The sequence below is a fragment of the Ranitomeya imitator genome, chromosome 4, assembly GCF_032444005.1.
Source record: "Ranitomeya imitator isolate aRanImi1 chromosome 4, aRanImi1.pri, whole genome shotgun sequence".
Taxonomy (NCBI): Eukaryota; Metazoa; Chordata; class Amphibia; order Anura; family Dendrobatidae; genus Ranitomeya; species Ranitomeya imitator.
In genome coordinates, this window is record NC_091285.1 from 233,436,920 (window position 1) to 233,451,239 (window position 14,320).

Sequence of the window (14,320 nt, forward strand, 5' to 3'; positions counted from 1 at the left end):
TACCCCATGAGTGGGGGTAAACCACTGTTTGGGCACACGTCGGGGCTCAGAAGGGAAGTAGTGACTTTTGAAATGCAGACTTTGATGGAATGGTCTGCGGGTGTCACGTTGCGTTTGCAGAGCCCCTGGTGTGCCTAAACAGTAGAAACCCCCACAAGTGACCCCATTTTAGAAATTAGACCCCCCAAGGAACTTATCTAGATATGTGGTGAGCACTTTGAACCCCCAAGTGCTTCACAGACGTTTACAACGCAGAGCCGTGAAAATAAAAAATCATTTTTCTTTCCTCAAAAATTATGTTTTAGCAAGCATTTTTTTTGATTCACAAGGGTAACAGGAGAAATTGGACCCCAGTAATTGTTGCGCAGTTTGTCCTGAGTATGCTGGTACCCCATATGTGGGGGTAAACCACTGTTTGGGCACACGTCAGGGCTCAGAAGTGAGGGAGCACCATTTGACTTTTTGAATACGAGATTGGCTGGAATCAATGGTGGCGCCATGTTGCGTTTGGAGACCCCTGATGTGCCTAAACAGTGGTAACCCCTCAATTCTACCTCCAACACTAACCCCAACACACCCCTAACCCTAATCCCAACTGTAGCCATAACCCTAAACACAACCCTAACCGCAACACACCCCTAACCACAACCCTAACCCCAACACACCCCTAACCATAACCACAACCCTAATTCCAACCCTAACCCTAAGGCTATGTGCCCACGTTGCGGATTCGTGTGAGATATTTTCGCACCATTTTTTAAAAATCCGCGGGTAAAAGGCACTGCGTTTTACCTGCGGATTTTCCGCGGATTTCCAATGTTTTTTGTGCGGATTTCACCTGCGGATTCCTATTGAGGAACAGGTGTAAAACGCTGCGGAATCCGCACAAAGAATTGACATGCTGCGGAAAATACAACGCAGCGTTTCCGCGTGGTATTTTCTGCACCATGGGCACAGCGGATTTGGTTTCCATATGTTTACATGGTACTGTAAACCTGATGGAACACTGCTGCGAATCCCCAGCCAAATCCGCACCGTGTGCACATAGCCTAATTCTAAAGGTATGTGCACACGCTGCGGAAAACGCTGCGGATCCGCAGCAGTTTCCCATGAGTTTACAGTTCAATGTAAACCTACGGGAAACAAAAATCGCTGTGCCCATGCTGCGGAAAAACTGCACGGAAACGCAGCGGTTTACATTCCGCAGCATGTCACTTCTTTGTGCGGATTCCGCAGCGGTTTTACAACTGCTCAAATAGAAAATCGCAGTTGTAAAACCGCAGTGAAATGCGCAGAAAAACCGCGGTAAATCCGCAGCGGTTTAGCACTGCGGATTTATCAAATCCGCAGCGGAAAAATCCGCAGAGGACCAGAATACGTGTGCACATACCGAAACCCTAACCCTAGCCCTAACCCTACCCCTACCCCTAGCCCTAACCCTAACCCTAACCCTACCCCTACCCCTAGCCCTAACCCTAACCCTACCCCTAGCCCTAACCCTAACCCTAACCCTACCCCTAACCCTACCCCTAACCCTACCCCTAACCCTATTCTAACATTAGTGGAAAAAAAAAAATTTCTTTATTTTTTTATTGTCCCTACCTATGGGGGTGACAAAGGGGGGGGGTCATTTATTATTTTTTTTATTTTGATCACTGAGATAGATTATATCTCAGTGATCAAAATGCACTTTGGAACGAATCTGCCGGCCGGCAGATTCGGCGGGCGCACTGCGTATGCGCCCGCCATTTTGGAAGATGGCGGCGCCCAGGGAGAAGACGGACGGGACCCCGGCTGGATCGGTAAGTATGATGGGGTGGGGGGGACCACGGGGGGGGGGATCGGAGCACGGGGGGAGGAATCGGAGTGCGGGAGGGGTGGAACGGAGCACGGGGGGCGTGGAACGGAGCACGGGGGGGCTGGAATGGAGCACGGGGGGGTGGAACGGAGCACCGGGGCGGGTGGATCGGAGTGCAGGGGGGGTGATTGGAGCACGGGGGGGTGATTGGAGCACGGGGGGAGCGGACAAGAGCACGGGGGGGAGCGGAGCACTGGATGGAGGGGAGCCGGAGCAGTGTACCGGCCAGATCGGAGGGCTGTGGGGGCGATCGGAGGGGTGGGGTGGGGGCACACTAGTATTTCCAGCCATGGCCGATGATATTTCAGCATCGGCCATGGCTGGATTGTAATATTTCACCCGTTATAATGGGTGAAATATTACAAATCGCTCTGATTGGCAGTTTCACTTTCAACAGCCAATCAGAGCGATCGTAGCCACGAGGGGGTGAAGCCACCCCCCCTGGGCTAAACTACCACTCCCCCTGTCCCTGCAGATCGGGTGAAATGGGAGTTAACCCTTTCACCCGATCTGCAGGGACGCGATCTTTCCATGACGCCGCATAGGCGTCATGGGTCGGAATGGCACCGACTTTCATGACGCCTACGTGGCGTCAAAGGTCGGGAAGGGGTTAAAGGGAGCTTGACATGTAAAAACTATATTAGCCCTGAGGTATGATGTTCACCTGAGGGTTAAAGGGCTTCTCCAGTCTGCAGTCACTTTATGTCAATTCAGGGGTAAAATCTGTCTTCAGTGAACAGATTTTATCTTACTGAGATAGGTTGATGACAGTGTGTGCTTTTAAAATTCTATATAGAAGGGAAAGGGGAGAAGGAGGAGGATGAACTGGAGGTAGACCCAAACATTCTGCTGCAAGTTCCCCTGAAACAACAGGTACAGCTCTCCAAAGAACTTTGTGAGCACCAACTATCATCACCTATCTCGGTAATGGGAAGACCTGTAATCACTGAAGAATGGTTTTACTTGTGAATTGAGAATTTTGAGAATGAATGAAGGAGCGGAAAGATTTTACTTATAACATATACTACAAAGTGTCTTATTATTATGTGAACTATTGATTTATGAAAGAAACAATTTACGAAATGTATTGAATAAAATGTAAATTATTATACTTTAGTTCTCCAGTGTTTATGTTTATCGACAGTACATTATGTCTTGAGTATACCTCACAATATTTAAAATCTAGCCAATTCAATTATTACGAAATTAGAAAGTTATCCCTTTTCAGCAGGATAGGGTATAGCGTAGCGTACCAATTGCTAGAAATCAGGAACCCCAAGAACTAGGTTTGGGAAGCTTGACACAGCTTTCTGTTGTTTATGAAAGCCCCAGAGACAATGAATGTAGTGGAGGTCAAGCATCTGTACCTACCCCTGCTCCATTCAAGATACTGCTCTGAATGGAATAATTTTTTAACTTATGTAAAGCAGAAAGCAAAAAAGATATTCCCGTATTCCCATTTGGAGCATTTGGCTGGTTAGCTACTTTATTAGACTACAATATGTCTGACTTTGTCTTTAGATATCAGATGCCAAAGCAGTAGATTTCCATTACTGATGCCAACCTGTTAGGCTATGTTCCCACGGTCAGTAACTGGCAGCGCTTTGGAAGCAGCACATGTCCGCTGCAGCCAAAGCGCTGCCGGCTTTTGAACGCAGGTGATTCCGCATGTGTTCATTGAACCGACTTGAATCACCGCATCCAATACATTGGTCTGGTGATATTTATAAGATAAATAGACATGCTGCAGTCTGTAAAGACGCACCGCACATGTCCGTCTCCACAGGTGAGCCGCTGGCGTCTGTGCACGCATAGTGGGCTTGGGATTTCTTGAAATCCCATCCACTATGCTGTAACATCTGGCTGTTGGACGCTATGGATGTACGCAGCATCCAACCCACAGCGTTTACTGACCATGGAAACATACTCTTACAATATTGCCCAGCTTTCTCACCTATCTTTTATAAGAGTTCATTATAGATATAATGTCTATCTAACATATGAACTTCATACAAAAGCCATTAACACTAGGACTACTAGACTCGTGACCCCGACTAGAACTACTGAAGTGCAAGTAGTCAAAATGACTATACCAGTAGTCCTAGTGTTAAGCCATTTGGTCAGAAAGGTCAGCTCCATAGGAAACAGAACACTTGGTACATTTTAGAATAAATCACCTGCAATAATTGCTGATTCTCCAAATTTTCTATGTGAATTGCCTCTTCAGACAAGAGGTGGACTTGAACTCTAGAGCTACCTATTGGAAGTAGCAACCCTAAAAGGCAATATCAACCCTTCAAAGAACCTTGCTAGATAATTTAGGATAAAAGCGAAACCATAATCTCAATTTGTAGACGTGTTTTGGGCTGCTGCAAAGTATACAATCTGATTTAGCTGTATGAGAGGCTTCTGACTGGGGTCTAAGGGGTCATGTTTCTTTTTGTGGAGAGTGACATGCCAGACCTGACATGCCAGGGTGAGGAGGCTTATAAGCCATGTTGTTTTCATCCATGGCTTCATGCACATGACCATACTGTACACCTTCTGAATTGTTGGAGTCATTATACGTTCACCTATAGACTTTTACAGAATCATACTGATTCTACACATCTTTATAAAGATGGAAAAAATGTAATAGAGGTTATAATCAATTCTTGTTTTCACATATCAGGATCTCTACATTAATAAAGAGAGAGAAACCTTGTATAAGAAAAAAGATAATCAGATCCAGTATAAGGAAATATAAAGCATAAGATAGTTTCCTGTATATAATGGAAAACAATGTTTTCAAACATGACTCAGTTGACCAAAGTCTGATAGAGATGATCAAGTCTTTTGAAATTTGCCAGGATCGCCACATTTTAACCCCTTTCTGACATTTGCAATAATAATACGTCCATGCTCCCTGGGCCTTATTGACGCGGGACGTATTAGTACTGCATCGCGATCATGCATGCACAGACTGATCATAACTGCTGACACACGCCACTAAGGTCCAGGAGCGGTCCCGCACCACTCCCGGCAATTTAACCCCTTACATGCTGCGATCAAACTTGATTGCAGCATTCCCGGAAGCCAGCAGAGCGATGACAACCCCTCTGCCCTTGGATCAGAGACCCCACATTGTAACGCAGGGTCCTGATCGTTGCCATGGTGACCCGATGTGGTCATGACGAAATCCAGTCACCAGAGCTAGGAAAGTTGCTAGATCATGCTCAGAACCTGATCAGCATCATTATATGTCAGTGCAGAGCTGACAGTTTTCATACTACAGTGATGCTGCTGTATCCCCAGGCAATACAAGCGATCAGCCTGCAAAAAAATGTAAAAAGTCCCATAGTGGGACAAAATAAAAAAGTTAAAAAAAGTAAAACTTTTTTTAAATAATTGTAAAAATATTTAAAAAATATTTAAAAAAAAAATCAAAAGATATTGTACCCATAAATAAATATTTGCATGAAAAAAAAGTACACATATTTGGTATCACCACGTCTAGAATTACCTAACCTATAGAACTGTCCTGCTACTTAACCCCTTTCATGAACACCATAAAAAATAAATAAAAAACAAGGCAAAAACAATGCTTTATCATCATACCACCAAACAAAAAGTGAAATAAAATGCTATAAAAAAGACAAACATAAATAAACGTGGTACCTCTGAAAACGTCATCTTGTCCCACAAAAAACAATGCACCATACAGCTCCAACAGGGGAAAAATAAAAACGTTATAGCTCTCAGAATAAAGCAATGAAAAATGTGTAAAATCACCAAAACATATAAAAACTATATAAATGGGGTATCGCTGTAATCATACTGACCCGAAGAATAAAACTGCCTTATCAATTTTACCACATGCGGAAAGACAAAAAACCCCTCCCCCAAAAGTCCTGAATTGCTGTTTTTTGTTCATTCTACATCACAAAAATCGGAATAGAAAGCAATCAAAAAATGTCATGTGTCTGAAAAAAGTACCAATAAAAACATCAACTCGTCCCACAAAAACAAGACCTCACAGGACTCTGTGGGCCAAAATCTGGAAAAATTATAGCTCTCAAAATATAGTGATGCAAAAAACTAGTTTTCGATATAAAAAGCGTCTTTTAGTGTGTGACAGCAGCCAAGCATAAAAACCCGATATAAATCTGGTATTCCTGTAATCGCACCGACCCGAAGAATAAAGTAGCCTAATCACTTATACCACACAAGGAATGGCGTAAAAAGGAATGAAACCAATTCTTCACCTGCTGTTGATTTTTTTCATTCCACAGTCCAAAGATAAGTAAGGCTCGGTGCACATTTATCCTGCGCTCTTCGCTAAGCGCTTACATCGGGGTTTCCATGTAAATCTCTGAAATACCATATTTTTTGGGCTATAAAATTCACTTTTTTCCCAAAAATATTTTGGGGAAAACAGGGGTGCTTCTTATAGTCGGAATGTACTTACAATTAGCGTAGTGGCAGCAGGAGTCGGGTAATCCTTCCTGTGGTCCGAAGCTGCATGGCGATGATCTCACTCCCACAGCATGGTGTGGTTGGCGTGGCAGGTTCAGCACTGCTCGGTGGTGTGGGGGCTCCGGCGACATTTTGTGAAAGCCCGGAGCCCCTGCACTGACATTACCTTGATCCTGTGGTCTTCGGGAAAATGGCCGCTGTAGGTGGTGCATGCACAGATTGAGATCACAGCAACAAGATCTCGTCCCGAGATCTCGAGAGAAGAGATCTCGGTGCTGAGATCCCAATCTGCGCATGTGTCACCTTCGATGGCCATTTTCCCGGAGACCACAGCATAGAAGCAAAGGAAGTGCGGGGGCTCTGGGCTTTCACAAAATGTCGCCGTAGCCTCCGCACCACCGAGCACCGCTGAACCTGCAGCACCAGCCCGGGATGGGATTTCCCGGAGACCACTGCATCACAGCAATGGATGTGCCGGGTTTCCGGGCGCTCACAAAATGTCAGTGGAGCCTCTGCCCCACGGAACCTGCCATACAAGTCTGGGTCATATCATCGCTGGACCACCAAACTCCCCCTGTGATTCCACTCCACCAGCGCTGCCAATCCCCCCAGAGTAAGCCGGATTCAGGACTCTCAAGACGGACCCCCTTTAAATGCATTAATTTTTTCCTCCATTTAACTTCTGAAAATTTGGGGTGTTTCTCATGGTCCAGTGCGTCGTATAGTCCGAAAAATATGGTATATGATTCAGACGGAACCTTCGATGGAAGATTCCCTATAATGAGGCAGATGGAGGTACTGTGGACGTCGCCTGACCTGTGATCCATTGGTGTTCATCATTTTAGGATTGCATAAAAGTGCAATCGGCAACAGGTTTGTGCACTTCTGAAAAGAAGGACACCACAGAAGAGAGGCCAGATGGATTCCAGAGTATCTCTGCTGCCTCATTATAGTGAATGGATTCATCTGAATCACATCACTCAGGTTTAGATGGAAACCTCATAGTAAATGGTCAGCGTAAAGCACTGAATAAATGTGTTCTCAATCATTACGTAAATTGTTCACAATAAAAGCTTCAACTCAATCTACAAAAAAAGCAAGTCCCCACTCAGGTCCATCATCTGTTAATGGGAATATAGGGGGCTTCCACGTTACTGGTTGTACAAAGGCTCTGGAAAAGAGAAATGGCTTCTCACTTTTAAAAGAAATTCAGCAGATTCTCCACTCTCAAATACAAATGCCCCCTTCTTTCTGAACCCCACAGTGTACCTAAGCCACATATTGCATCCTCATGTTTGGCATTTCTGAAGCGATGAGAGCCCACCTAACTTACGGGTGCATGTCTCCAGAAGCATAAGCTGGGCATAACACACTGGTGACTGTAACGTATTGGTCACTACAGCATACTGGTTACTACAACGGCAGTTTGCAATTTTCACTTGGCAACATTCATTGCTGCTTGTTTCTGGAAAATACCCATGGAGTCAAAATCGTCACAACACCTGTAGATAAATTCCCAAAGGGATATAATTTCCAAAATGGGGTCACTTGAGGGGGGATTCTGCTTTTCTAGCAATTAAGGGCTCTGTATATGGAGTCCGCAATCTGGAGTCTGCAAATAGCGCTCCGTTCCTCCCAAGTCTCTCCGTACGGTGGTAAAAATGTAGTTATTTTTTCTTCACTGCCTAATGGTATAAAATTATGTGACACACCGTGGTGTCAATATGAAAATTGCACCCCTAGATGAATTCATTGAGAGGTGTAGTTTGTAAAATGGGGTCACTTAGGGGGGTTCTGCTGTTCTGGCACCTCATCGGCTCTTCCAGTGGGTCATGGCACCTGAAAAACCATAACAGTGAAATCTGGCACTCTTTGCCTTCTGAGCTTTGCACTGTGCCTAAAAGATATTTCCTAATAACATCTAAGGTATCGGCGCACTAAAAAAAAATGGACCTCAGTTTGTTGAAGAAAAATTTCCAAGTAGCCCTTAAAAAAATTAAAAACTTGGGGCTAAATTTATTCTTTCTTCACTGCTCAATGTTATAAAATTCGTAGCTTTTCTCCCACATATGGGATATTGGCATGCACAGCAGAAATTACACAACAAATTTTGGGGTATATTTTTAGAATGGTGTCACTTTTGGGTATTTTCTATCATATAGACCCCTCAAAGTGACTTCAAATGTGAGGTGGCCCCTAAAAATATGGTTTTGTCAATTTTGTTGGAAAAATGAAAGCCGCAATACTCCTCTGGGAAATATGCAAAATTGTCTCTTCAGAAATGAAGAGAACTAGAGCTCTAGTGCCACCTGCAGGAAGTGGCAATCCTAAAAGTCAATGTCGATCCTTTAACGAGTCTTGTTACATGATTTAGGATAAATGCCAAAACCAGAATCTCATTTTGCAGATGTTGTGTTTCGGGGTACTGCCCCTCATCAGTGCAAAGTGTAAGATCTGGTTTGACTGTGTGAGAGGCCCCAGGCTGTAGGCTTTTCCTCTGCTGGTTAAGAAAATTATGGGGAAGCCCAAGCCATTTTTTCAGAAAAATAATATTAATGGTGCTATATAAATAAATTATTAATAATAATAATAATTTTTATTTATATAGCGCCAACATATTCCGCAGCGCTTTACAAATTATAGAGGGGACTTGTACAGACAATAGACATTACAGCATAACAGAAATACAGTTCAAAACAGATACCAAGAGGAGTGAGGGCCCTGCTCGCAAGCTTACAAACTATGAGGAAAAGGGGAGACACGAGCGGTGGATAATAATAATAATAATAATTAAATACATGTACAGTGAGCTGCAAACACACACTGCACTAATTCTATATGTGACTGATATTTATATATCTATTATGAGGCAGTGACCGGTGTTAGATGTGAGGGTCGCTGTGTGTCCTCTCCAGGATGCACACAGAGGCGTGTTGAGGCCATAGAAGTGCATTGCAGTCACAGACGTAGCTGTGATTGCAATGCAGAATAAAAGAAAGTGTTAGTCTTGGGAAAGCTATTTGTCCAAGGCAGATTTACATAAGAAAACCTGCTGTTTTGAAACAGACTGCAGGATGGTAGTGGGCAGTCCGTTTCCTCCCCCGGCCAGGGTTTTCCATGTGGCATATGGCCACAGGTTCCAGTTAAAAACCCTGCAGTAAAGAGTTTGGGTGTGTCAGTGTCAGTCTGGTGTTTGCAAGAGTCCAGAGCAGAACGCTCTGCAGAGTTCCAGCTGTGTGAGGCAACACAGGCAAGCAGAGCCAAACAGCCAAGGCAGCTGAAGGGCCTCACAGCCACAGCGTATACGGCGGTGCAGTTGCCCATGGCAAATGGTCTCAGAGGTGGACTCAGGGTTGGACTGGCCTGGCGGGGTAGTGGGTAAATGCCCGGTGGGCCCTGGGGTCGCGGGGGCACCCCTTAAAAATGCGGGCCCTTTAAAAGCACGTCCAAAGATTTTAAAGTGGCGCACGCACCATGATACCTTAGGCTCTGACCACGGCGACGCTGGTTCCCTCACTGTCGCCACAGGATAAGGACCTTGACGTTCTTTGTGGGCGGTGACACGCACCGCGCTCTGCTTTCCCGCTCTGCTGGTGACGCTGCGGCTGCACTCTGCTCTCCCAACTCCCGCTGTGCATGTAATGCTGTGCTGGCTGCTGTGTGGTGAGTAGAAGTAGTCGGTCGGTGACTAACTTCACTCTGCTCTGCCGGCCCCGCCTCCTGCTGTCTTGCCGCCCTGTGAGGGAGTTGTGACTCTGTGAATGAGCCTGAAGCATCACGTTTTAAGAAGGGGATTATAAATTTGTTGACCTGGGGTGGAGCTTAACAGCATTGGGGGCGGAGCTTACCATTTAAGGCCCACTACTCTAAGTGCAGGATGCATCTTGCTGGAATGGAGGCAGGATCTGATGAGGTTAGTAATACTGTCACTTTACTGCCATGTTTAGAATGTGTGCTGTGTATATTCTGTACTGTATATTTGTGTACACTGCACTTGTTTCATGTGAGCTGCTGTACCAGCGTGCCTGGTGCTTGTGTAGCGAGCATGCATGGTGCTTGTGTGGTGAGTGTGCATGGTGCTTGTGTGGTGAGCGTGCATGGTGCTTGTGTAGCGTACGTGCATGGTGTGTGTGTGGCGAGCGTGCATGGTGCTTGTGTAACGAGTGTTCATGGTGCTTGTGTGATGAGCATGCATGGTGCTTGTGTGACGAGTGTGCCTGGTGCTTGTGTGGCGAGCGTGCATGGTGCTTGTGTGATGTGTGTGCTTGGTGCTTGTGTGATGTGTGCATGGTGCTTGTGTGGCGAGCGTGCATGGTGCTTGTGTGGCGAGCGTGCATGATGCTTGTGTGACGTGTGTGCCTGGTGCTTGTGTGATGAGCATGTGTGCTGCTTGTGCGATGTGGGTGCATGTGTGATGAGCATGTGTGATGTGGGTACATGGTACGTGTGTGATGTGTGTGCCTGGTGCTTGTGTGATGAGCGTGTATTCTGCTTGTGTGATGTGGGTGTATGGTGCTTGGGTGACGAGCGTGCCTGGTGCTTGTGGCACGTGTGTGCCTGGTGCCTGTGTGATGATCTTGTTTGCTGCTTGTGTGATGTGGGTGCATGGTGCTTGTGTGACGAGCGTGCCTGGTGCTTGTGGGACGTGTGCCTGGTGCTTGTGTGACGAGCGTGCATTGTGCTTGTGTGATGAGCGTGTGTGCTGTGGGTACATGGTGCTTGGGTGACGAGCGTGCCTGGTGCTTGTGTGATGTGTGTGCATGGTGCTTGTGTGGCGAGCGTGCATGGTGCTTGTGTGATGAGCGTGCCTGGTGCTTGTGTGGCGAGCGTGCATGGTGTTTGTGTGATGTGTGTGCATGGTGCTTGTGTGGCGAGTGTGCATGGTGCTTGTGTGACGAGCGTGCATGGTGCTTGGGTGACGAGCGTGCATGGTGCTTGTGGGACATGTGCCTGGTGCTTGTGTGACAAGTGTGCATTGTGCTTGTGTGATGAGCGTGTGTGCTGCTTGTGTGATGTGGGTACATGGTGCTTGGGTGACGAGCGTGCCTGGTGCTTGTGTGATGTGTGTGCATGGTGCTTGTATGGCGAGCGTGCATGGTGCTTGTGTGACGAGCGTGCATGGTGATTGGGTGACGAGCATGCATGGTGCTTGGGTGACGAGCGTGCCTGGTGCTTGTGTGACGAGCGTGCATGGTGCTTGTGTGATGAGCGTGTGTGCTGCTTGTGTGACGAGCGTGCATGGTGCTTGTGTGACGTGTGAATTATGTGTATACACCACCTTCTTGTGGCATGACGTGTTATTTAGAGGTGGGCTTTTTGCTCTCAGTTTCTGTTCCTGACCTCTGTATAATAAGCATATTTAGAATTACTAATGTTAATCCTCTGTCATATACTAAAACCTCTAAGGGTACGTGCACACAGAGAGTAAATGCTGCGAGTTGGATGCTGTGTACTTGCGCAGCGGCCAACCTGAAGCGTCCAGATGTTACAGCATAGTGGATGGGATTTCAAGAAATCCCATGTCCACTATGCGTACACTAATGCCCGCAGCTCACCCGCGGAGATGGACATGCGGCGCTCTCTCCAGACAGCAGCATGTACAGTACATTTCTCTTTCCAATTTCTCCAGCCGTGTGAGCGAGGCCTTAGTAAGATGCAAGGTAAGAGGTAATATTTTGCTGGGGCTTCTCTGCAACTTTGGCCATAATTCAGCATGCGGTCTATAATCCCATTATTCTTTAATTGCGAAATCATAAAGCACCACAGTAGATAGTGATAGAGAGCAAACCACATTAGCTCCCCCTACACGCCCAACGGGCGCTAGCAAGCCAGGATAGCTCCAAGCAGAGATCAATACGAAAAAACGGAGCAAAAACATCCATAACAACATAGTTATGTATAAAAAGGTATAAAGTTTATTACATAATTCCATCTAAATAACACCAATATTAACACTGCAGTGAGTGCTGTAAGCACTCTGCATACACAAAGAGGTAATAGGAAGGAGACATGATGATAGCCAAACACAGAGAGGGAGAAACACAGTGTATTACACCTTTTTTCACATCTTTTTCACTAGTGTTTGTAATCCACAAGTCATTAAGTCTAAGGTCCTACCGGTCTTCCCTTGGCATAAGTGACAAAAGTATGATGCATATAATGCACCATATACTAGATCAGGCTTACTCATTATAGTTGCTAGAAAAAGGTGCCCCCTCCTGGTATGGCTCCCCTGGATGCGCGTTTCGCATATTCGCTTTCTCAGCAGGGTTGATGTGTGGCCAGTCTCATGCAGTTTAAATAATCATAAAAGCGGAAGTGGTACCGGGGCAACGGCGCATGCACGGTGGCGTCCGAGGCACGTCATCGCCTGAGCCGTCACAGCAGGGCGGGCGTGAGGCTGAAGTCCGCCGATAGACGTCATGTGACGCGCACCCTGCTGATACAGACGGCCGCAGCAGAAGACGAGCACTCCGGGCGACAGCGGTCATGCGCACACCCAGCAGCCATTTTTAAGAAGACCACAGCGGCGGCCATATTTAAGAAGATCACGGAGCTGCATATTCCTGCCCACCATGTAAGTGAGGACAACAGTGAATAAACGGCACTGATACAGTGCGGTAAGTGTGGTGCACAGGGGAAATATCACACTATATCCACAATACTGACATAGTAGTTATAACATTTAACTAGATCATATAGAGATACAGATCGTATACCGATACGCACTTAAAGTGACATGTGCTGACAATATTATTGTTGATAATCTATATATAATACATATAAATAAATAATCAAAAAGACAAAAAGAAAAAAACACAAAAAACAGATATAAAATAATAATAATAATTAGGACTCCATTCTTCTTTTTTTCTCCTTCGTGTTTCATTGTGATTTTCGTGCATGAGGGAAAGGAATACGATACAGACCAAATACCATCTGAAGCCATGGTCATATTTAGAGGGTAAACTACGATAAAAGCATACACAAGACAAATTAATACAAAAATATTTAAAACAGAATGGTGAATTGACACAAAAATAGAGAAAGTTGGACAATATGTCCAATATCTTAAGTATCCACTGTCACACAGGCGTAACAAGACAAAAAGTAATACCTCTGATGTGGGTCCACGAGACCTAAACATTCAGAAGATCGGGGCGAAACTTAGTTTCTCATTCAATCCCCTCGGAGCTAGGGTATCAAGGGTGACAATCCACCTACATTCACGTTGTGCAAGTGTTTTGACCATGTTGCCACCCCTGATCCCTCCATGTATCCTCTCAATGCCTCTTACTTTCAGGCCTCTGGGGTCAGATCCATGACACATCCGAAAGTGTCTTGGTAAGGTCTTCAAACCTGACACATCCACCGCCTCTTTCGCGGCTAAAATGTCGCGTACATGCTCGCGCGTCCGAATTTTTAATTCCCTAGATGTGAGACCGACATATCTCACATATTATCTTATTTTAAATTCTCTGCTCCCATCTGAGGTCTTGAAGGTCCCACATCTAAGGATATTCGGACACACGACGCATGAGCCACATGGATAGCATTCCTGTCTTGGGCTACCCGCATCCAGGAAATTTCTATTCTTGTTTTTAACTACATAGTGGCTCCTCACCAAATTATCTTTTAAATTCTTACCCCTACGTTGAGTCATTAGGGGAAATTTCATCAAATGTGAGGTCAGTATGGCATCAGTCTGTAATACAGACCAGTGCCTATTAAGTATTTCCCGGATGCGATTCCACTGACAATTGGAAGTTGATATAAATCTGACCCCAGACCCATCATCTGATTTGGACCTTTTCCCTTGCAATAACAAGTCCTCCCTTCGTGTGGACTTTGCCCTTCCATAACCTGCCCTGATGCTCTGGCGACTGTACCCTCGTGCCCGGAAATGTTCCGATAGGATGGCGGACTGCCTCTCGAAGCGTGCCTCTGTGGAGCATACCCGTCTGTTCCTCAAAAACTTCCCAACTGGGATGACTTTAATGACAGAAT

The 14,320-nt window shown here is 45.7% G+C and overlaps 1 protein-coding gene across 4 annotated transcripts in view; it reads left to right on the forward strand.

Annotated features, from left to right (window-relative positions):
• LIN7A (lin-7 homolog A, crumbs cell polarity complex component) overlaps positions 1 to 14,320 on the forward strand; it is a 140,325-nt gene that overhangs the window by 46,600 nt on the left and 79,405 nt on the right. The gene's annotated exons all lie outside the window — the stretch shown is intronic.